The following is a 23,294-nucleotide window of genomic DNA, read 5'->3' on the forward strand; positions in this document are numbered from 1 at the left end:
AAAAAATGCCCAAACGAGTTAAATAGACATTTCTGTAAAGAATATGGAAGTAAGTGCATGCAAAGTTGTTCAGTATCTTTAACCATTAAGGAAATAAAGGCATATCATTTTTCACTGGGCTTCACTTCATTGATCTTTACAGATATTGTGATTTTTACAAATTGAAAGTTTGCGGCAACCCTGAACAATTTGATCCGCACCGTTTTTCCAACAGCAGGTGTTCACTTTGTGTGTCTGTGTCACATTTTGGTAATTCTCACATTTCGAGCTTTATTATTATAATTATATCTATTCTGGTGATGTGTAGTCGGCGATCTTTGATGTAACTATTGTAATTGTTTTAGGGAATCATGATCTATGCTCATAAAAGGAGGCAAACTTAATCAATAAATGTTTTGTGTGTTCTGATTGGTCCACCAACCAGCCATTCTTCCATCTCTCCCCCTCAGACCTGCCTATTTCCTGAGACACAGCAATATTGAAATTAGGCCATTTAAGAACTCTAAAATGGCTTCTAAGTTTTCAAGTAAAGGGAAGAGGCACACATTTCTTACTTTATATCAAAAGCTAAAAATGATTAAGCTTTGTGAGGAAGGCATGTCAAAAGCTGATAGGCTGAAAGCTAAGCCTTTTGCAACAGTTAGCCAAATTATGAATGTAAAGAAAAGGTTCCTAGTGGAAACTAAAAATGCTACCTAGTGAATGATAAGAACGTGAAGTAGCATTATTGCTGATATGGAGAAAGTTTGAGTGGTCTAGCTAAAAGATCAAACCAGCCACTTAAGTTTTCCTTAAGTCAAAACCCAATCCAGAGCAAGGCCTTATCTCTTTTCACTTCTATCAAGCCAGAGAGGGGTGAGAAAACTTCAGAAGAAAAATTTGGAGCTAGGGAAGATAGGTTGATATGATTTAAGGATAGATTCCATCTCCATAACATAAAAATGCAAGGTAAAGCGGCAAATGTTAATGTAGAAGCTGCAGGAAGTTATCCAGAAGTCCTAGATGGAATAATTGATAAAAGTGTCTATACTAATCAATAAGTTTTCAATATAGACAAAACAGTGATGCTTTCATAGAGAGGAGAAGTCAATGGCTGGCTTCAAAGTTTAAAAGCATAGGCTAACTCCCTTGTTAGGGGCTAATGTAGCTGATGGTGTTAAGTTGAAGCCAACGCTCATATGCTCTTCCAAAAATTCTAGGACTTTTAAGAAGTATGCCTATGTTTTGTCAATGGAACAATGAAGCATGAATGACAGCACATCTACTAACAGCATCGTTTCCTAAATATTTTAACCCCGTTATTGAGACCCACTGCTCAGAAAAACAAAGATTTCTTTAAAAATGTTACTGTGTAATGACAAAACACCTAGCTACCTAAGAATTCTGATGGAGGTGCACAGGAGATTAAGTTGTATTCACACCTGCTAACACAGCATACATTCTACAGCCCATGAATTAAGAAGTAACTTTGTCTTTCGAGTCTTTTCAAGAAATACATTTCATAAGGCTATAGTTGCCAGAGATAGTGCTTTTTCTGATGGATCTGAGCAAAGTTAACAGAAAAAAATTCTGAAAATGGGATTAAGAACATTTGTAATGCATGGGAGGAAGTCAAAATATTAACATTAATAGGAATTTTGAAGAAGTTGATTCCACCTCTCATGAATGACTTTGAGGGGTTCAAGATTTCAATGGAAAAAAGTAACAGCAGATGTGGTGGAAATACCAAGAGAACTAGAATTAGAAGCAGAGCCTGAAAATGTAATTGAATTGCTGCACTCTCCTCATAAAACTTTAACAAACAAGGATTTGCTTCCTATGGATAAGCAAAGAAAGTGGTTTCTTAAGATAGAATCTACTCCTGGAGAAGAGTCTATGAACATTGTCGAAATGATTACAAAGGCTTTTAGAGTATTCCATAAACTTAGTTGATAAAGGAGCAGCAGGATTTGAGAGGATTGACTCCAATTATGAAGCAAGTTCCACTGTGGATAAAATTCTATCAAACAGTGTCTCATGCTACTGAGAAATATGTTGTTAAAGGAAGAGTTAATCAATGCAGAAAATCTTGTTGTTGTCTTATTTTTAAAAATTGCTACAGACACCTCAACCTTCAGTAACCACCACCCTGAGCAGTAAGCAGCCATCAATATCTAGGCAAGACCTTCCACTGGCAAAAAGATCATGACTTGCTGAAAGCTCAGATAATTGTTATCATATTTTAGCAATAAAGTGCTTTCAAATTAAGGTATGCATTTTTTAGACATAAGATTTCTGCACATTTAATAAGCTACAGATTCATGTAAACATAACTTTTATATACACTGGGAAACCAAATATTTTGTATGACTCACTTTTTTGTGATATTGACTTTATTGCAGTGGTCCAGAACTGAACCCACAATATTTCTAAGATATGTCTGTACAAATCAAAATATCAAAAATACCGTTTCACACCTACTAGCATGGCTGTAACCAAACAAATTGAAAATGCCAAGTTTTGCAGGAAATATGGAGAAATTGAAACTCACAAGCACTGGTGATAGGAATGTAAAATGCTGGAGTTTCTGTGGAAAAGAGCTTGGTAGTTCCTCAAAATTAAATGTAGAATTAATATATGACCCAGAAATTCCATGCTAACGTATACCCCAAAAACTTGAAAACAGGAATTCAAAGAGATAAGTATACAAAACATTCATAACAGCATTTTTCATGACATCCAAAAGGTAGAAACAACCCATGTGTCCATCAACAGATGAATGGATAAACAAAAGTTGTATATCTATAGAATAGAACACTGTTTAGCCTAGAAAGTAATGAAGTTCTGATAGAGGCTGCAACATAATTGCACCTTCAAAACATTATGCTAAATGAAATGAACTAGATATTAAGGAAAAATAGTGTATTATTTTACTTATATGGAATATTTAGAACAGGAAAATTCAGTGATAAAGAATACAGATTACACGTAACCAGGGAATAGGGAGAGAGGGAGCAGGAAATTGTTGCTTAATGCTTACTGAGTTTCTGTTTGGAGTAATAAAAACATCTTGTAAACAGATAGTAACGATGCTCGCACAACATTTTGAGTATTCAAAAACCACTGAATTGTGCATTAAAAATGGTTGAAGTGGTGAATTTTATGTTACATACATGTAATCACAAAAATAAGACTGAACAGATTACAGGATATTAAGGAAGTCTGGAAAACCTGTATTAAACATTATGTAGCAAAATATAATGTCTCAAATAATGTAGCAGAACTGTCTCCTTGCAGATCCCATTTGTCACCATCATTAGTGCTAAACACTGTAAATTCCATAGGTAACATCACTGATACTAGATATTGGGCATATTACTGAAACAGTTGCCTGTGGAAATGATATAGCTACTGCCACTACTACTTTCAGTTAATCAGGCTTGATGCTATCCAATCTTCATTTCTTAGTATAATTACCTTAATTTACTTAATTTTGTAGTATAATTACACTTAATTTTAAGACACGTACTTTTCACATTTTAATATCTAGGAAATCATAACACATATTATAATCAATAGCATAGTTTAATTGGAAGAATTTAAAAAATGTTCTTAATGGAACAGATAGTACTGGCGTGCCTTTTAATTGATGTTGTCTTATATTAGGTGAAATAAGTAACTTCTAAGTGGCTATAAAATGGATATGTCTGCTTGCTAGAGCCTGGGTCACATGACTGCACCTCCACTGAAAGTTGCGTAAAAGATATTTTCATCTTTTGTGGGGGAGAGTGAGTAGTGCCTTAAGGTGATAAATTCCTCAGTCATAGAAAATGGGTTCAAAATAATGATATGTTTTGTCTTTAGGAACTGATTTCAAAGTATTTGAAAATATTGGGGAAGCCAAAGTAACAGTATATGAAGGTTACATTCAGCCTATGTGGCATGTGACATTGGCTTATGATTTCTAGTTTATACTTTGCATAAAAATCTCCGATAAATGTGTGCATGAGAAAAGAACCAAGGACACACTACTTCAAATATTCCCGGTAAAACATTTCAGTAATTACAAATTCACCTCTTTTGTTGTTTTAGAAATCAATATTTTCTTATTGTTGTTTATGGAACTATCACAAAAAAAACAGTCGAATGTGTTGCTGAAGTCCAGATATAAATGTGTTTATCTTTTTTACATAGTTACATGACTTGATAAGTAAATGAGCTTGTTCATATGATATGTGTTTTTGTGGCATAGGTACTTAATGAATTCATACTAATTACAAACATGGAAACTGTGTAGTGTAGGGGCTATGCATAAAAATGGTGGAGTCATAGGGATTTGGGTTCAATCCACATTCCACTGTTTTCCAGTCGTGTGATATTGAGAAAATTATCTAACCTTTCGGAACCTCTATTCCCTTATCATTTTCATCTACAAAATAATAGAACCTACTCTATATAGCGTTCGTGAAGATTAAATGAGCTAATATATGTCAAGAATAAAGGCCCAAGACTATTAGCTATTGTGTTTAGTGATCATATCTTTAGTTATGTGTCCAATAATACTGACAAAAGAGATATCAAGTTCAATGGTCTGTGGTTTTCAAAACAGAAATATAATTTAATGGTTTTTATGGATGAATTTTCCTTCATTGAAACACATTGAGTTGAGGAATTGGGAAATAATTATCAGGTAAGCTTATACGACACACGATTATGATTAAGTTCCACTAATTTATATTTCTGCATTATGCTTCCTGTTAATTCCAGAGCATTATATTCATGCAGCAGTAGTAGGAAGCACTGATTTTTTAATGTCCATCTCTTGATAAAACAATCTAATATCAGGAAGATTTAGTTATGTTCTTTTCTGTCATTTGATTATGTGATACTCTAATGTTAAGAAATCAAGTCTAGGTCTAGGAAATTTAGACAGATTACCTTTGATGTACAAAACGTATGTGTATATATGTGTATATATATGTACACACACACAGGATTTTATATATATATATGAAAATATATATATGTGTATATATATATGAAAAAAAAAATATATATATATCTCCAGTAGTTGTACCTGGCTTTCAGTTATTTTTGTGTTGAAATTTCCCATTATTCATGGCTTTTCCCAAGCACAAAATCCTGAGCCATGGAATATCAGGTAATGATACAATATCGTAATTGCAATTTGATTTCCACACTGTTCAGGAATCCACAGATTTATCTGAATTTTTTTCTCTCCTATAGTATTATTAAGTATTTCATCAGATATTTTAGGCATAGTAGCCATAGTCTGGGGAGTGTCAGTGTGTCCAAATCCTTATAGTGATCCATGGGTCAAAGTAACATAAAAGAGGCTGTGGAAATTGCATCTCCATGATGATGATAATAAGCTTGTATGCTCATTCTGATTGTGATTCTCAGGAAACAAATTTTTCCTATGATGTCTCCTGACTGTCCATCCAATGTGCCTTATTTGTTCAAAAATACTAATATCTGAAACATCCCACATGGCAAGAAAGGAATCAGAGCATGAGCCATGTTCTGCTTCTTGGAGATATGGTTAATGAGAAAGGGTAGTGATGGGCAATAGCAACAAGGAACCTCTCAATGCAGATATGAAGTCCTGGATTCCCGGAACCACAGCTTCTACAGTTTGCCATTTCCATACATGCTTTTCATAAATAATGCCAACTTTTACCATCAAAGCAATAATTACTACTTGCCAAAAAGAAACAAAAACTACCAGCTTTACACAAAGAAATTTGCCAACATGTTGGATTGGGCTCAGTTCTTCCTTTAGATTTTTATAAAATAGTAGAAGACAATACATGGCAAACAATTGTGACATGTTGTTTATTATAACTAAATAAGTCTAAGTATATGAAAAGCTAATCATATATAGCAAGCAGTTCACAGATTAAAACAATGATGGTGGTGAATGGTCTGACAACTGTATACTGTAATATGCCTAGTTTGCCTAAACAGCAATACTTCTACCATAGACTATGGTAGACAGCAACATAAAGGAGGAAAATGTTTCAGCTGATCTTCAGCTTCAATAATTAGCACCAGATTTCAATAATAGTTAGTTAGATAATTGGTAAGGAATCTCATAAAGTTGTAAATGACATAAGCTTTATAGAATTCTCTGCAGGTATGCACATATATTGCAATGCTGGAGTATCCAATTATCTAAATTGTAAATGGGTACCATCCAAAGAATCCTTATGATTGGTTTTTGTAGTTTAGGTTGCATATAATGCACTAACTGTAGCAATATAACCCACAGTGATATAGGTATTGTCAACAGCAAAAACAATTCCAGCGATAAACCGAGCTTTTGGTGTGCATTTGAATCTCCAGTTTCTGTAGTCCCCACATTCATAAGGCAACCACAACCACTATGGACACCAGGAAGATGACTGCTAAAGTTCGAACCCACTGTCTCCAGTTCCTCCAGGTACAAGTGCAAAGCATGTTTTTGTACAAATCAGCTCTGAGTGGCAAGGGAAAGGAGCTTGAAGGAGATTGTAATGGGAACCCTGTCCTTTGTTTTGTCAACTCACATACTATGGAGAAAGAGCTGTTGTGTCATTTTACCAACAGCTTAAGCCACCTCCTTGGCCAGAACTGTGTTTGTGCTGCTGTTACTGCTGCAACTGAGGCCACTCAGGGTGCTACCTTGCACACTCCACTTCTGCCCCACAGCTACATGCCCGCTGGCTATTTTCTTTGAGGACTGAGAGTCCTCCCTCTGGTGTCTCTTCACCCAATTCTGCTGGTAGATAAGGCCTCAGGATTTCCTCACTCATTCACATGGAACATCCCCTGTGACGGAACCCAAGGTCCAACCAGGACTTTTAATTTAATGTTTTTATTAATGAATGCATTAGATTACAACTTGGAAGAAATCCTGTATTAGTATCTCAACTGTCCTAAGAAGTGAGTTCTACAAGTTTCCACGAATAAACTTGATACTGAATCCCAAGGATACTTTCCATATATTCATCATAAATGACTGCCTGCATTCTGAGTTTTGAGAGGTTCTGAAGTGCCTACCTACCTCCAAATATCTCTCACATCAGACTGCTGTAAAAGCTAAAATCAATACATTAGGACCACTGCTTTGGACAGCATATCTTTAGAAGGCCTAATATTAGTACTCAATTTTTATCAGGTAAATACATTCAGAGTACAGGATTGAAAAGAAAATTGAGGAGAAAACTTATTTTAGAAAGTTTGGAAGCAAATGGTGTTGACCCTAAGGTGAAACCAGACATCGTCTGCATGAGAATGGGGCACTGGGTTACCAAGTAGCTGAAAAGCTTCTTAATCTCTAAGGGTAAAAGTAAACCAGAAAATATCAAAGAAAAGCTAGTGTAGTTTAATGATCAGGGATGACAAATAGCATAAGAAAATTACTAGAGGGAAGTGGGTGGGTAAAAAAACTTTATTTGCTTCATACTAGCCGTGCCTACCCCTACTCGTCACCCCAGTCTTTTGGGTATAAATAAAATTACACTTGAATTTGCTTAAGAGGAAAACAATCAGTAGCACTATTTAGCTGTGCTATTAAAAAAAACTTCTCTCAGAGTATGGAATAAAATAATTGGAAGAAGCAGCAATCTATATGAGCAAGCATCCTCTACAGGAGATAACACAGGAATAGACTTGGGGAGGAGTTTCCCAAGACTAGAGGAAGAATCACAAAGAGTTCACATGAAATGTCTTTCTTCTGAAGTGCTCAAAAGACTGTGTGAACACAAAATACCGTGGAGGATGGCTATCATGGTGTCCTCAGGGTCTTCATTATGAGGTGAATACATTTTTTCTGGTTTTGCCTTGTACTGAATTCCTTACTAGAATATATGGTCAGGTACTCAAGCTCCTGTGTATTGCTAATGTGCCTCTATACATAAATAATACAAATTGTATATGAATGCCAAAGTGCATGATTTAATTATATCTTTAATGTCTCATCATATATTTGAAGTTCATATCATTTCATTGGTTTTCTTTCCAATTTTTCCCTTGGGTTAAAGACAAAGTCTAATAATGGAAAATAATGAAATTTCCTTCAGTTGAGAATGTCAATGTGGTTGGTATTCAGAATGGGTTTTCTAAAGGGAAGAAATTAAGCATGGAACTTTTAGTAAGACAAATATTACTATATATTAAATCTGGACTAAAATTTAGATGCTACTCCTTAGCTCTTAATGGTACTTAACGTGGCTATTTTTCTACAGCATAAAGTAATGTGGTTGGAGGCAAGGTGGGATAAATATAAAATCTTTTAGCCAATTGAAAGATATATCCACACAGTGATATTTTTAGTTTCAATTTTTATGATTGTATATGTGTGCATGTGATTGTACGTGTGTGATGTAAATCATCCTTGCTACAGTACCTGCCTTGAAATTATTAGGTTGCCTTCCTTAACTCTCACTCTTAGTAGAGGTGATTCTGCTATAGGGCAGATTACCAATACAGCACTGCATCAACTAGCACTATTTGCTATGTCCATAGAGATATGTCATTACCTAAAGATCTCCAAAATGTCATTAACTAAAAAAGTTCAAGATATGGATATGAAAGATTAGCCAAATTTTAAAATATGTTTTCAGAATCCTCCATCCAGGAAGTTGGTCCTGTTATTATTATAATAACTGGGGCAAATATATCTATGCTTTCAGAAACTAGTGTGTAATATTTAGTTCACATAATGGATTATGACCTTTTCCTGAACCCTCTTCTTTCCCTTCCTACAAAATATAATAGGATTAAGAAATACCATATGTATTATTTTATACTGAGGAGCATTTCTTAGATATGCTAACAAAATGATGAAATTCTTTGCTTACAGAGTAACATCTTTCTGGCAGACTCTAATAGTGGTAAAATAAAACAAATTGCAACAACCTGTTCACTTTAGTGCAGTAGAAGATATATTTTTATCTTAATCCATTTATATAAATATTGGCAAACTTATGTAGGTAAACATTTATTGAGTAGGTAATCTGTGCCAGACACTGTTCTAGATCATATATGGGAATCATTAACCTGAATATGTTTACTAGAACATTCTATTATTAATAATGTCAGAGAAAAGAGGGAATACTGTATATAGTTTTGACTCTAACAGTGAGTCTATAGAACATGTAAGTTTATGTATACTAAATTATTTTATGTTTAAGATCACCAAACACTTCTTTATTGCCAAAGTCATGAGTAATTTTCAGTCTAATCTGCTGGCACACCATGATGTATACTTGTTATGGTACCATTTACCGGCTCCTCTCTTCAAGAAAATACTGCCCAGATGACTTATAGAACTGTGAGCTAAATAAATGCTTGTTGTCATAAGCTACTAAGTCTGGAGGGTTGTATGTAATGCAACAACAGTTATTTCAAGTTTGGGGCTATCCCTTGTGAATAGAACTGGTATAGACATTCTTGTATGATATGGTTTGTCTCTGTGTCCCCACCTGAATCTCATGTCAAATTGTAATTCCCAACAATGCGGGAGGGATCTAGTGGGAGGCCATTGACCATGGGGGCAGAATTTCCCCTTTCTCTTCTCATGAGACTGAGGGAGTTATCACGACATCTGTTTTTTTAAAAGTATGTAACACTTCCTCCTTTACTTTCTCTCTACTGCCACCGTGTGAGGATGTGCTTGCTTCTACTCTGCCTTCCACCATGATTGTAAGTTTCCTGAGGCTCCACAACCATGCCCCCCGTACAGTACAGGAACTGTGAGTCAATTAAACATCTTTTATTTATAAATTGTCCAGTCTCAGGTCGTTCTTTACAGCACTTTGAGAACTCACTAATACAGAGAATCAGTACTGACAGAGTGGCGGGTACTGCCATAAAGACACCTGAAGGTGTGGAAGTGACTTTGGAACTGAGTAAAGGGCAGAAGTTGGAACAGTTTGGAGGGACTAGAAGAAGACACGAAGATGAGGGAAAGTTTGGAACTTCCTGGAGACTTGTTGAATGGCTGTGACCAAAATGCTGTTAGTGATATGAATGGTGAAGTCCAGGCTAAGGTGGTCTCAGACGGAGATGAAAAATTTATTGGGAACTGGAGTAAAGGTCAATCTTGCTATGCTTTAGCAAAGAGACTGGTGGCATTGTGTCCCTGCTCTAGAGATCTGTGGCACTTTGAACTTGAGAGAAATGATTTAGGGTATCGAGTGGAAGAAATTTCTAAGCAACAAAGCATTCAAGATGTGGCTTGGTTGCTTCTAAAATCCTATGCTCATTTGTTTAAACAAATTACCTGAAACTAGAATTTAAAAGAGAAGTAGAGCATAAAAGTTTAGAAAATTTGCAGCCTCAGTATGCAGTAGAAAAGAAAAATCCATTTTCTGAGGAGGAATTCAAGGCTGCAGAAATTTGCATAAGTAAATAAGAGCTGAATGTTATTAGCCATGTCAGTGGATATAATGCCTCCAGGGTATTTCAGAGACCTTTGCTGCAATCTTCCCATCACAGGCCTAGAGGTGCAGAAGAAAAAAAATGGTTTTGTGGGTCGGGGCCTTGCTTCTGTGTGCAGCCTTGAGACATGGTGCCCTGTGTCCTAGCTGCTTCAGCTTCAGCCATGGCTATAAGGGGTCAAGGTATACTTCAGGCCATTGCTTCAGAGGGTGAAAACCCCAAGCCTTGGTGGCTGTCACTCAGTGTTGGGCCTGCAGGTATGCAGAAGGCAAAAACTGAAGTTTGGGAACCTCTGCCTAGAATTCAGAGGATGTATGGAAATGCGTGATTGTTCAGGCAGAAATCTGCTGCAGGGGCAGAGCCCTCGTGTAGAACCTCTGCTAGGGCAGTGCAGAGGGAAAATGGGGGTTCAGAGCCTCCACACAGAGTCTCCACTAGGGCATGGCCTAGTGGAGCTGTGGGAAGAGGTCCACTGTCCCCCAGGCCCCAGAATGGTGGATTCACTGACAGCTTGCACCGTGCATCTAGAGAAGCCACAAGCACTCAACGCCAGCCCTTAAAGGCAGCCATGAGGGCTGTACCTAAAGAACAACAGGACTGTAGCTTCCCAGGGCCTTGGGAGCCCACCCTTTGCATCAGTGTGGCCTGGATGTGTAACATGGAGTTAAAGGATATTATTTATAGCTCTATGACTGCCCTGCTAGGTTTAGAGGTTTATTTTGCTGTGGTTAGGGACCATGGCCCATGGCACAGCCTCAGGAGTTCCTGAGAACATGTGCCTAAGGTGATGAGTTACACCTTGGTTTTATACATGCTAGGGAGACAGAAGTTGCAGGCAAAGACATAAATAATATATGTAAGGTATACATATGTTATACCTTAATGTAAATAATTTATTTAAATTATACATTGGTTCCACCCAGAAAATTGGGACATCTTGAAGTGGTGGCTTCCAGGAAATAGGTGGATGTAAAGATTTTCTGATTCTTAATTCTCCCTGAAGAGCTGAATTCAGCATAAACAAATGCTTGAGTTTAGATATGGGAGTTGTGGAAATTAAGGTTTTTATCAGGTACATGAAGCCTCCATGTAGCAGACTCTAGGAAGAAAAGATGGTGAATGGCCCTTATCAGACCTTAAAAGATGTCAGAGTCGCTGGGAAAGACCTAGCAAGGGAAGATTCTGTACGGAATGCAAATTTTTTCCCACAAGGAACAGATTTGCAAGGCCATTTCAGCATATGTCAAGGAAATATATTTGGGGGTAAATATTTTGATTTCCTTCAGGGACTCTTATCTGTCATATGATGCTATACCAGTTAGGTTGAAATTTGGTCATAGAATTATTGCTACAAAGAGTCTGTTTTCTCGGTCTTAAGAGCACTGTTTTAATGTCAGTGCTGTCTATTGTGTCTAAACACCAAAGGGAAGAGGTATGTGTCATATCTGATTTCCCCTTCTCATTATGGCCTGAACTAAGTTTTTCAGGTTTTGTTGAGTTCTCCTTGGCCAAGAGGGGTTCCATTCAGTCAGTTGGGGGCTTAGAATTTTATTTTTGGGTTATGTTTGCCATGTAATGAGAATAATAGCTAAAAGTTATTAAGTACTTCTTATGTGCCAGACACTATTATGTGTGGTTTACATGAATTCACTTAGCAAATATTCTCAATAATGTGAAAGCAGGTGCGTTGTTTTCCTTAATTTTACAGAGGAAACAGGAACAGGGAGTTTCAGTAACTTGCCCAGGATCCTGCAGATAACAATCAGCAAAGCCAGGCTTTAAAACCAGGCAGCCTGATTTCAGAGTCTGTGCTCAAAGTCATTATGGTACACTGTTCTTGATCATTTGAATTCTGGAGTTAAGCATCCCTGAGCTAGAATGGTAACTCTACAATGTTATCACTAATTCTGTCACCCTATATGTTTCTGTTTACCCATCGTTAGCCATTGTGTTTCATCTGATGGTCAGTAGATGACTGAATTACTTCCAGCATCACGGCAGTGTTCCAATAAATAATAACAAACAGCAACATAGACAAGTGGACACTCACCTCTATCATAGGAAAAGTAAAGAGCTTCATTGGCAAAACTTGTCCATGTACCTCAAGCACGAGCAAGGGATTGAGATTTCCCTGGCCCAAGGTTTGGACCTATACTGCGTCCATGGTCTCATCATCAGGAGTCTTTGTCCCAGTGTAGAAGATAGCCCTTTCAGGCTCTCTGAGTTCCATATCAGTAAAAATTTTCAGTGATTGCACTGAAAACCTGGATCTGATTCTATGATCACCAATTAGTCTCCTTATTACGCTTTTGCCTCCCATTAAGGCAGAGAATGTGCTATTCCCTCAGATGCTATGTGGAAATCTATTGAGCAGGAGAGTGAAGCCTGGCTGAGGACACAAATGTTGATTAATTTTACTTGGAAATCCTATAGTTACATAATTTTATTAATCTGTAGCTTATACCCTTTTCTTAATATATTTTAAAACCTCTTCAGCAAGGGAAGGATGCATGGAGAGAGGGAGTCTGGATCAAAATATTCCGATCTCATTAATTTGGATAAATGAGAGGGGAAAGAAAGGCAAGGAGGTATTACAGAAAAGTGAAATATGCAAACAATTTAAAAATAAGTGTATTTTAAAAATGAATGTGATATCCCTAAAGGTGGGTACTATATCTATTTTTGCTCAATGTTGTGGACCCAGTACCTGGCATAGTGTCTGATACAATAGATACCCAATAACGAAGTCAAATTAATGAATAAATACAAATATTACTAAAAATAGGCACCAACTAGACATGCTTGAATTAATATATAATAAACTTATGGTGAATCATTATTAATTTTAGAATTATAAATGCTTAAGCTTTTGAAAACGTTTGTTCACTATGTGATTATTAATTACTTAAATAATTAATATGCTCCACAAATAATTCAAAATTAATTAGTTTTTTTACCATTTACAAAGAAAATTTATAAGTTAATATCCACTCAATCTCTGTATAAATTATCGTGAATTTCATTTTAGAAATTCGAGTTATTGAGGAGTTAGTAGAGTTGTCTATTCAAAACTTACAGCAAGCAGAAGTAAAAACCTGCCATTTACAACCCTTTTCAATAATAGTCTGTTTACTTACCTTGACCACAATAATGTCAATATAATAGTCCCTATCAGAACGACTTATTCCTGATGAAAGCTAGATGAATCAAGCCTGTGCATAGAAAAGGATTTGCCTTTAAGCTTCTTGAATGGAAGAGTTTAAGATGGTATCTAGAGAGAGAAAGAATAGTATATAGAATAACATTCCTGTCTACCAAAGAAAATTATTCTGAGCAAAACTATCTCTTCCACTGGCTTCTTTTTGTTCTTGAATTTCTTAGTATTGGCTGAACTGCAGGTTACACTGTATTGATATGGAGGAAGGTAGGAAGTAGAAGTGTGTGAGATAAAACAACATTTTGGTCAATATTCTAATCACTTTAGTTAGATTATTTGAAAGAGGTTACTTTTTTGTCAGCTGCCAGTGTGGCACGAGTCATCATATCCGGAATAACTCATTCCAGTTACTGTGATGACATGTTTTGATCGTTTACTCTGTGCCAGTCACTTTATAAATGCTTTACTGAAATATAACTCATTCAATCCTTGCAGCAACCTTGTAAAATAAGCAAAGTTTCACCCATTTCACAGATATTAAAATTCAGGCACAGAACTGTTTAACCGTAGTTTTCCAAGGCCACTCAATCAGTAAGTAAATAAGCTAAAATTCAAACTTGGGCATCTGCCTACAAGTTTCCTGATCAATGTATCTAAACTGCCTTATGACAGAGACTAGGGCCCTGATGAAGTGGGGTGAAGGAAAGGTGATATAAGATGATGCCAATATATTCAGGAGAACAAGAGGGCTGTTCAGGCTGTGAGCATATGGAGAAAAAAGGGTAGAGAGATGATCAACACACTTTATAACTTTGCTAATGACCAACCCTGTTTATCATTATTTGTAAATGTTATCATTTGTCAAAGATGCTTTTCACATTTATTCTTTGCATTAATTTTCAAAAATTATAATGTCAGATATTTATGGGCTATTAAAACACCACCAAAAAAACGTAGCCTTCTGTTGATACTTAGAAATTTATATCAGTTATACATTTCAAGAAATGGTATGGCAGAGGAAAGATACACTCATCAATTAGAATTTGTCACTTTTTTTTTTTTTTTTTTTTTTTTTTTTTTTAGGCAGAGTTTCCCTCTGTCGCCCAGGCTGGAGTGCAGTGGCATGATCTCAGCTCACTGCAACCTCAGTCTCCCAGATTCAAACAATTCTTCTGTCTCAGCCTCCTGAGTAGCTGAGACTACAGGTGTAAGCCACCACGCCCGGCTAATTTTTGTATTTTTAGTAGAGACACGGTTTCACCATATTGACCAGGCTGGTCTCAAACTCTTGACCTCATGATCCACCTGCCTTGGCCTCCCAAAGTGCTGGGATTACAGGCATGAGCCACCACACCCGGCCACATTTTTAAAAATGACAATCTAATCTATGTGGTAGATTGTTTATCCGTTTTATTTTGTTTGTTTGTTTGTTTTTTTGTTTTAAGGTATAGAAATCAGATTTTAGGACAGAAAAACAAGAAACAGATCTTTGGCACACATAATCTGATTAAAACACTAGTAATTTTCTAGGCCCAGAAATAACAAGTAATTTAATACAACTGAACGACACTCAGTCGCTGTCTGTGCAAAACAGTATAGCAAGCACAGTGATGTAAATGTGATACTATGTACCTATAGAGAAATCTTATAAACAAAGGGAATCAGATATTTTAAAAATAAAAAACCTTCAGAAAATCTGTCTTATAATCAAGCTCTTGGCTACTCTTTACTTTTAAAATTAAATATAAATAACCAGATTTAATTATCTTTATACACACACACACACACACACACACACAGAGGAAATAAGCTCATTTTGCTGAGTACTAACAATATATATTTAAAGACTTTGCACTTTTTTTTTTTTTTTTTTTTTGAGACAGAATCTTACTCTGTTGCCCAGGCTAGAGTACATTGACGTGATCTCGGCTAATTGCAAACTCCACCTCCTGGATTCAAGCAATTCTCGTGCCTCAGCCTCCCAAGTATAAGTATATGGAATAACAGACATGTGTCACCATGCCTAGCTAATTTTTGTAGTTTTAGTAGAGGCAAGGTTTCACCACATTGACCAGACTGGCCTTGAACTCCCGGCTTCAAGTGATCTTTAATAATAAATATTTAGGAAATATTTTAGGTAGAAACATGTGGATTGGCTGTCAACTGAAAAACTTTTGTTTACACTTTCTGGTTAAAATAAAGGCAGTACCAACATTACAACTTGCATATTGTGGCACTATTCACAATATCAAAGACTTAGAGCCAATTCAAATGTCCATCAATGATGGACTGGATTAAGAAAATGTGGCACATATATACCATGGAATATTATGCAGCCATAAAAAGGATGAGTTCATGTCCTTTGTAGGGACATGGATGCAGCTGGAAACCATCATTCTCAGCAAACTATCACAAGGACAGAAAACAAAACGCCACATGTTCTCACTCATAGGTGGGAGCTGAACAATGAGAACACATGGACACAGGAAGGGGAACATCACACACCAGGGTCTGTTGGGGGGTGGGACGCTGGGGGAGGGATAGCATTAGGAGATATACCTAATGTAAATGATGAGTTGATGGGTGCAGCAAACCAACATGGCACATGTATACCTATGTAACGAACCTGCACGTTGTGCATATGTACCCTAGAACTTAAAGTATAATAATTTAAACAAATCCTTGATTAATTAGTACTGGAGTCTTAGACAAAGCCATGGAGATAATAAAAAAAAATCTTATAATGCCACATTAACTACATTCTGAAGGTTGCAGAGAATAGTATTGTGTGATAAAATATGGACTTTAGACTTTGAAAATCTGAAATCAAACATGACTAAAAAGAGGTATCCCTGGATATAAAATTAACATAAAAAGTGAATTGTCTTTCTATACACTAGCAATGAATACAAGGAAAAATCAAAATTAAAAATACAATGCCATTAATAATCACTCAGAGAAAAAATTAAATGTTTAATTATAAATCTAACAAAACATGTATAGGACCTATATATTGAAAACTATGATACACTGATGAAATATATCAAAGATGGTATAGATAAATTGACATATAAACCATGTTCATAGATTGGAAGACTCAACTTGCTAAATATATCAGTTCTCAGTAAATTGATAAACAGGGTTAACATAATGCAATTGACACCCCAGAAAGATACTCTGTACTTATGGATAAGATTACTTGGAAAGTCATATGGAGAGAAAAATACACTAGGATTGATGAAACGATTTTGAAAAGGAAGAATAAAGTGGGCGGAGTCAGTCTACCTAATTACAAAACTTTTTGTAACTATTATTTTTAGAGGGGACAGACACATAGAATGGAACCAAACAGAAGAGAAATAGAACTACACGTATATGGTCGTTTGATTTTTGGCATAGGCACAAATGTGATTCAATGGAGGAATGACAGACGTTTCAACAAATGGTGATGAAGCACGTGCATACCAATAGACAACCATTGACCTTAAACTAAATCTGTCAATTAAAAACTTAACCCAGAATGCATCATTGACTTAAATATAAAACTTCAAAATATAAAACTATTAGAAGTAAACACAGGATAAAATCTTTGGAACATAGGGCTAAGCAAAAAAATATTTAAACACGACACCAGAAAAAATGATGCATAATTTTTGAAAATGATACATTGGACTTCATCACAAGTAAAACCTTTTGATCTGCAAAAGCCTCTATTAAGAGGAAGAAAAGACAAGCTACAGACTGGGAGAATATTTGCAAACTATCTTAATATTTAAAATTTATAAATAACTCAAGGTACAGTATACATTCAACAATAAAAGCTATAAATGGACAAAAGACATGAAAAACATTTCACAGAGGAGTATCTGCACATGGCAAATAAGTGATGAAACGTGTAATATCATGAGTTGTTATAGAAATGCAATTAAAACCACAAGACATATCACTACACACCTATTAGACCGTTAAAATAGAAAATAGTGGCAATACCAAATGCTGCTGCTGATGCAACATATGTCCCTCTGATACCTTGTTATTAGGAATGTAAAATAGTACAACCACTCCTGAAAACTGTTTCATCAGTTTTTTAAAAAAACTAAACACACATTTACCATATGACCTAACAATTGCCTTCTTGGGCATTTATCCCAGATAAATGAAAACTTAGTCCACATCAAGAGCTATACATGATTGTTCGTATTTGTATTAGCCTAAACTGGAAAAAAAGTGTTATATAATAGGTAAGTAGTAAACCAAACTTTGATACAGCCATATCATGGAATATTACTCAGCAATAATAAAGAACAAACTATTGGTACTTGCAACAACTTAAATGAATCTCAGGGGCATGATGCTGGGTAAATAAAAGGGTTACATGTAGTATGATTTTCTTATTTAAATAATATTTAAATAAAAATATTATTTTTATTTAATCCTATTATCAAAAGGTTACATGTAGCATGATGTTTTATTTAAATAGTATTATTTATTGAAAGAAGTTTATTTACATTCCTCAAAATGGCAAAATTATAGAGATGAAGAACAGATTTGAGGTTTCCAGGATTTGGTTTGGGGAGGGGTAAGGTGATGTGGCCATACAAACAAGGAGTATTCTTATGGTGATAGAATAGCTCTATGCTTTGATTGTAGTAGTTATTACATGACCCTATACATGTAATATATGGAAACAAAAATGTGTACACATTGTAGCCATGTCAATTTTCTGGATTCAATAGAATATTAAAGCTGTGCAAGATGTCACCATTTGATGAGAGCTGAATGAAGATTAAATAGAAACTATCTGTAATAGTTTGGCAACTTTTTGTGAATCTGTAATTATTCAAAATAGCAAGTTAACGAAGAAGAGATAAAATGTCTCTAAATGCGAATAAAATTTTGAAATGACTTACCAAAGAGGAAAGACTTAATTATCATCCTAATATCTGTGTAGAAAATTAGACTTAAAATTCATTGTCATGTGAAGAGGCAATCACAGAGTATACATGTTGGGGGAAAAAGTATTATAAAAGTATTTCAGAGAGTTATTCATTTAAAAAGTTATGTTTCTGGATTTTTTTGAAGTTTGAGGTATCTGTCAGCTTTAAATTTTTATTTTCATTTTTTCTTGCTGAAAATGTATTCACTTTTGTACCTAATTTGGTATTTATAATTTTGAGCTCAATTTTTATAAGTCCTTCATTTTGTGGAAGTTTCAGGCCCCACAATAAGTGGATCAGTTTCTGACTGCAATTGGAACCTCTCAATATCACCCCCGCTCCAAAACCCAACCTCGCCCCAAGTTAGTAGGTCCTAAGTCCAGTGTTTTGTGCAGGGAGTTTTGTATTTAAGCTACCTCTTGAATTTCAACAATAGGCTGTCTTGTGTTGACCAGGAGAAAAATGTAAGAGGTGAAGTAACACTGTCTAACTCAGTGAATGACTGGAGATCTGAAAATTGCTAGAAAATAGAGAAAGCCTGGTACTTGATAACAAGTGACATTTTAGGGAGATGGTGTTTTCTGAAAATTCAGGGAGGGAGACAAGTTTAAAGAGATAAGTATCAACAGAAGAATAGAAGTGGAACTTTAGAGAAAGATAACTTCATGTGGGACAACACAAAATTCAGCAAAGTTAGGCACTGCTTTTTAATATTCTACGGAGATTCAAGAAGACACGATAATTAGACAGGAAAGGAAAAGAAGATTCCCTTTTTCTTTCTAGCACCCTTCAATACATGTTCTTCACAAACACACACACACATTTGCATATAACTTGAAAGTAGCTCTTATAATTTGTGTAAATTGCAACTTCACTTAGTTCAGTTGGTTTGTGTCCCTTTTGAAGAATTTTGGCCCAAAGAAGTCCGAACAATATCAAGAATCCAGTACCTGGAATGTCTGAGCACTAACTCCAAATGGTTATTGAAGGCATCAAATCCCTACCATTGCAGGATTATTATGTGTTGTATTTAACACTTTTGTCTCATGTATGACCTATTCTACCTGCAGATATTACTATTATTTGAGGTGATATAGTAAAAACTCAATAACTTTAAATCTGATTTGTCAAAACTTTTGTGATATTGAAGGTAGGAACTAATGGGTAAAGAAGAGTTTTAAAAAATTATTAATGCAACCCTAATGCCTTATTGCAAGACCATAAAAAGAAGAATGAAAATATATTTTATTAGGATACGAATAAATTCTAAGACTACTTCCAATTTATTTATACATCTCAGTGCTATTTATATTTATAATCAAGAGGTAGCTTAAATGTAAAATTCCTGCTGGGTGTCATGGCTCATGCCTGGAATCCCAGCACTTTGGGAGGTTGAGGCAGGTGGATCACCTGAGGTCAGGAGTTCGAGACCAGCCTGACCAACATGGTGAAACCTTGTCTCCACGGAAAATACAAAAATTAGCCGGGCTTGGTGGCAGGCACCTGTAATCCTAGCTACTTGGGAGGCTGAGGCAGGAAAATCGCTTGAACTTGGGAGGCGGAGGTTGTGGTGAGCCGATATCACACCATTGCACTCCAGCCTGGGGGACAGAGTGAGACTCCATCTTAAAAAATAAATAAATAAAAATAAAAATAAATAAATAAAATTTCATGCACAAAGAGAGTCCACACTGGGATAGTAGTGCTTGTCTGTGTTTGATGAAACTATTAGCTATTCTTATTAATTTTAATATCACCATTTTATACGTAAGAAAAGTGAGGTTCAGAATATTGAAGCGTTTTTCCTAAATAACATTCCTAGTTTTATCATGTAATTTTTATCAACAACAACAATATGTGTATTATCATCATGTGACTGGAAATGTTCTCTGCTGTTGTCTGACTAAAATAATGGCTCTTTAAATTGTGAGGGCAAATTTAAAAACCTTTCAGATGAATCAGCTTAAAATGTTCTTTGCATTTGTATGTTCTATATCTATTTGCAACAGAACTAGAAGGGAAATAGTTTGCTATGTGGACAAAAGACCTACTAGAATTGAGTGGAAGCTTTGTGATTGATGCAGAATAAGGACTAGAGCACAGCACACTAGGATGAGTACTAGATTTAGGCTCAAGAGCTTTTGTGTTTAGCTCCATCTCTAATTCTAGCTATGTAGTTGGCTTTTGTTCTGTTTTGTTTTGTTTTCCTTTTAGATGCTCAATTTTTGATCTGTAAATTGATTGTATTTGAGCAAAATGATCACTGAAGAAGGTCACTTTAAGAGTACTATTTGATGAGAATAAACCTGCCTTGTTGAGTAATCCTAAAGCTAGCACTGTATTATTCTTATAAAATAAGCAGCTTGAATATTTTAACAGCAACAAATGCATGACTGAATTCTCTAGATAGTGCTCTCTGAAAATTTATGGCCTTCTGGGACAAGCTTTCTTAGGAATCATGTTCAATAGTAAGGTATGATGCTTATAGAATTTTTAAGAAATATGAAATGTGAAGAGGCAAGATATAAAAGAGAAACAGGAAGAAAGTCAAGGTCATAAAATGATTTGAACATGAAAGCAAAATTATGAGATAGGCTAGGAAGGTCAGTCACCAAGGTAGTAAGGCGTAAGGTAAAGAGCTCTAAAGCTGGAACTATTTAGGCACCTGAGATCCCATTTACCCACGTGCGTTTTCTGAAAGGTGCTATGCTAGGTTGGAAGAGCCAATACGATGTAGGAGTCAGTCATACTGCTCTCTTTGGAGCATTCTTAGCTACAAGACCCAAAGCCCTGCTTTGCTTTCATCATGAGACACTCTTCAAATAACCAGCCTATGTAATAGTAAGTAATAAAATATGCAGTACTGTGCCTCTGGACATTATTACAATAAAAGAGAAGGTGACATTAATTACTATAAATCCCTAAAGAAAATATTTTCAAAGGATAATGAATTTATACATTCTCATAGTCTCCCAGTTATCCAAAGCTGCATGTGGACATTTTTGGTAGGCATTCTAGTGGCTTCCATTCATTAAGTATATCTGGCTTGTAGGAAATTGTGTTTTATTGTTGTTGTTGCACACCAGTTTTTCAATTTATTTTCAAATTAGGCCATTGAGAAGGTAAGGAAGAATGTTTGTCTAGGACAGATAGATAGTTTTATATTAAAGAACTTACTTTGTGCTATTATTTCTACTTTAATAACAAGAGTTTTCAGAAAAAAATTCATAATTGTGTATTTTAATAATATTTCTAATTCTCCAAGATAAATTGAAAGAAAATATTATACAAAGATTATAAATAATACACTGTATCAATTAAATTACTGAACCACAGGGAAATTGAAGATTTGGAAGATAAAACATTTAAGCATTTAAGGGGCAATGTACACACACACACAAAAACAAAGCATTTTCAGGGTGCAGATTACCAAAAACTCATTTTACTACAGAATACCCTCACCAAGACAGAGTGGATTAGCCTTCAAGACTCTAATGAAGATAATTTTGTCAAGGTCATTAGCTGCTCAATAATGTTTTATAAGAGCTGTAAAAGAATTGCACCTGGATTCTCTCATAATTGTTTGTATATCAGGAAAAGGGAAACGGTGTGCAGATTGGTTACCAATTATATTAAAATATTAGTTACAGCACTTGCAAATGTTTCTGAGTCATAATATGAGCCAGAAGACAGGTTTGGAATCATCTGTTATAAATTCTAGTTTCACAACAGGCACAGACGCATCAGTTCGTGCCTAATTATACTCTTCCATGTGAGATATAAAATACGTCAGGGTTTCTATAATACAGACTCATTAAAACAGTTAAGATATAATTTTAAAACTCTTTCTGCTAGGGCTAATGTTAATATAGATACTAATTGCTCCGATAGGCCTTTGGGGCCCATATTTACCAAAGTGCCATTCTTTTTGACTTACCTAGATTCTGTAGCCACAATTACTTCCCGACAATGAAACTTCTATTAGAAATTCAGTTTTTATACTTGAGAATGAATTTGGATAGCTGTACTGAGAAATAAGAATAATTATTTTGGGTTCCTAGTTTACATAAAAAAGAGAAAATATGACACTACTTACAAAAATTCTAAAGCTATAAATAGTTAAACTCAATATGACATTCATCATCAAACCCAGCCAATCTGAAGTTCTCACATATTGATATAATTGACTTTAATTTAGTCATCTGTCATTTTTCATTTCATATTCTTAAATTCAATTCAATTAATCAAATAACTATTAGGTGCAAGTTTCTCTGATAGAGTTAAAGTTGAATAAAATACAGGCTTTGCCCGCCTCTCATTCATGGGACTTCCAAATAAATGGAAGAGGCAGGTAAGTACTAAGCAACTAATACAAGGCAGAATATCATAAAGATTATAATGTAGTTCAAGTAAAGTGTAACAGGTGAACATGGAGGGAAATGTAGACAGGAATGAAGAAAGGCTTCACAGAGGATATTACACTTGAATAGGTCTTTAAGGTGTACATAAAACCTCAACATATGGAATTTGGAAAGAAGAAAAAGAGTTCAACATAAGTAAAAGCATGGATGCAGAAAACAGAGAGCATGTATGTTATAGCACGGTTGAAGTATCAGCATGTACTAGGAAAATATGGCTAGATAGATAAGCTGTTTCCAGATACTGAGTTGAGTGGAAAATTTTGGATTTTACTTTGCATACAATAAGGAATAATTGAAAGGTTTTTTTGAGGAGAGTAATGAGTTGGCATTTCCTTTGTTGGCAGTGTAGAGACG

The 23,294-nt window shown here is 35.4% G+C and overlaps 1 pseudogene; it reads right to left on the minus strand.

The window, feature by feature from the left end:
• Positions 1 to 5,183: 5,183 nt before the first annotated feature.
• Positions 5,184 to 6,471, minus strand: LOC126945358 (transmembrane protein 184C-like; annotated as a pseudogene).
• Positions 6,472 to 23,294: the final 16,823 nt, after the last annotated feature.

The sequence above is a fragment of the Macaca thibetana genome, chromosome X (genome assembly GCF_024542745.1).
Source record: "Macaca thibetana thibetana isolate TM-01 chromosome X, ASM2454274v1, whole genome shotgun sequence".
NCBI lineage: Eukaryota > Metazoa > Chordata > Mammalia > Primates > Cercopithecidae > Macaca > Macaca thibetana.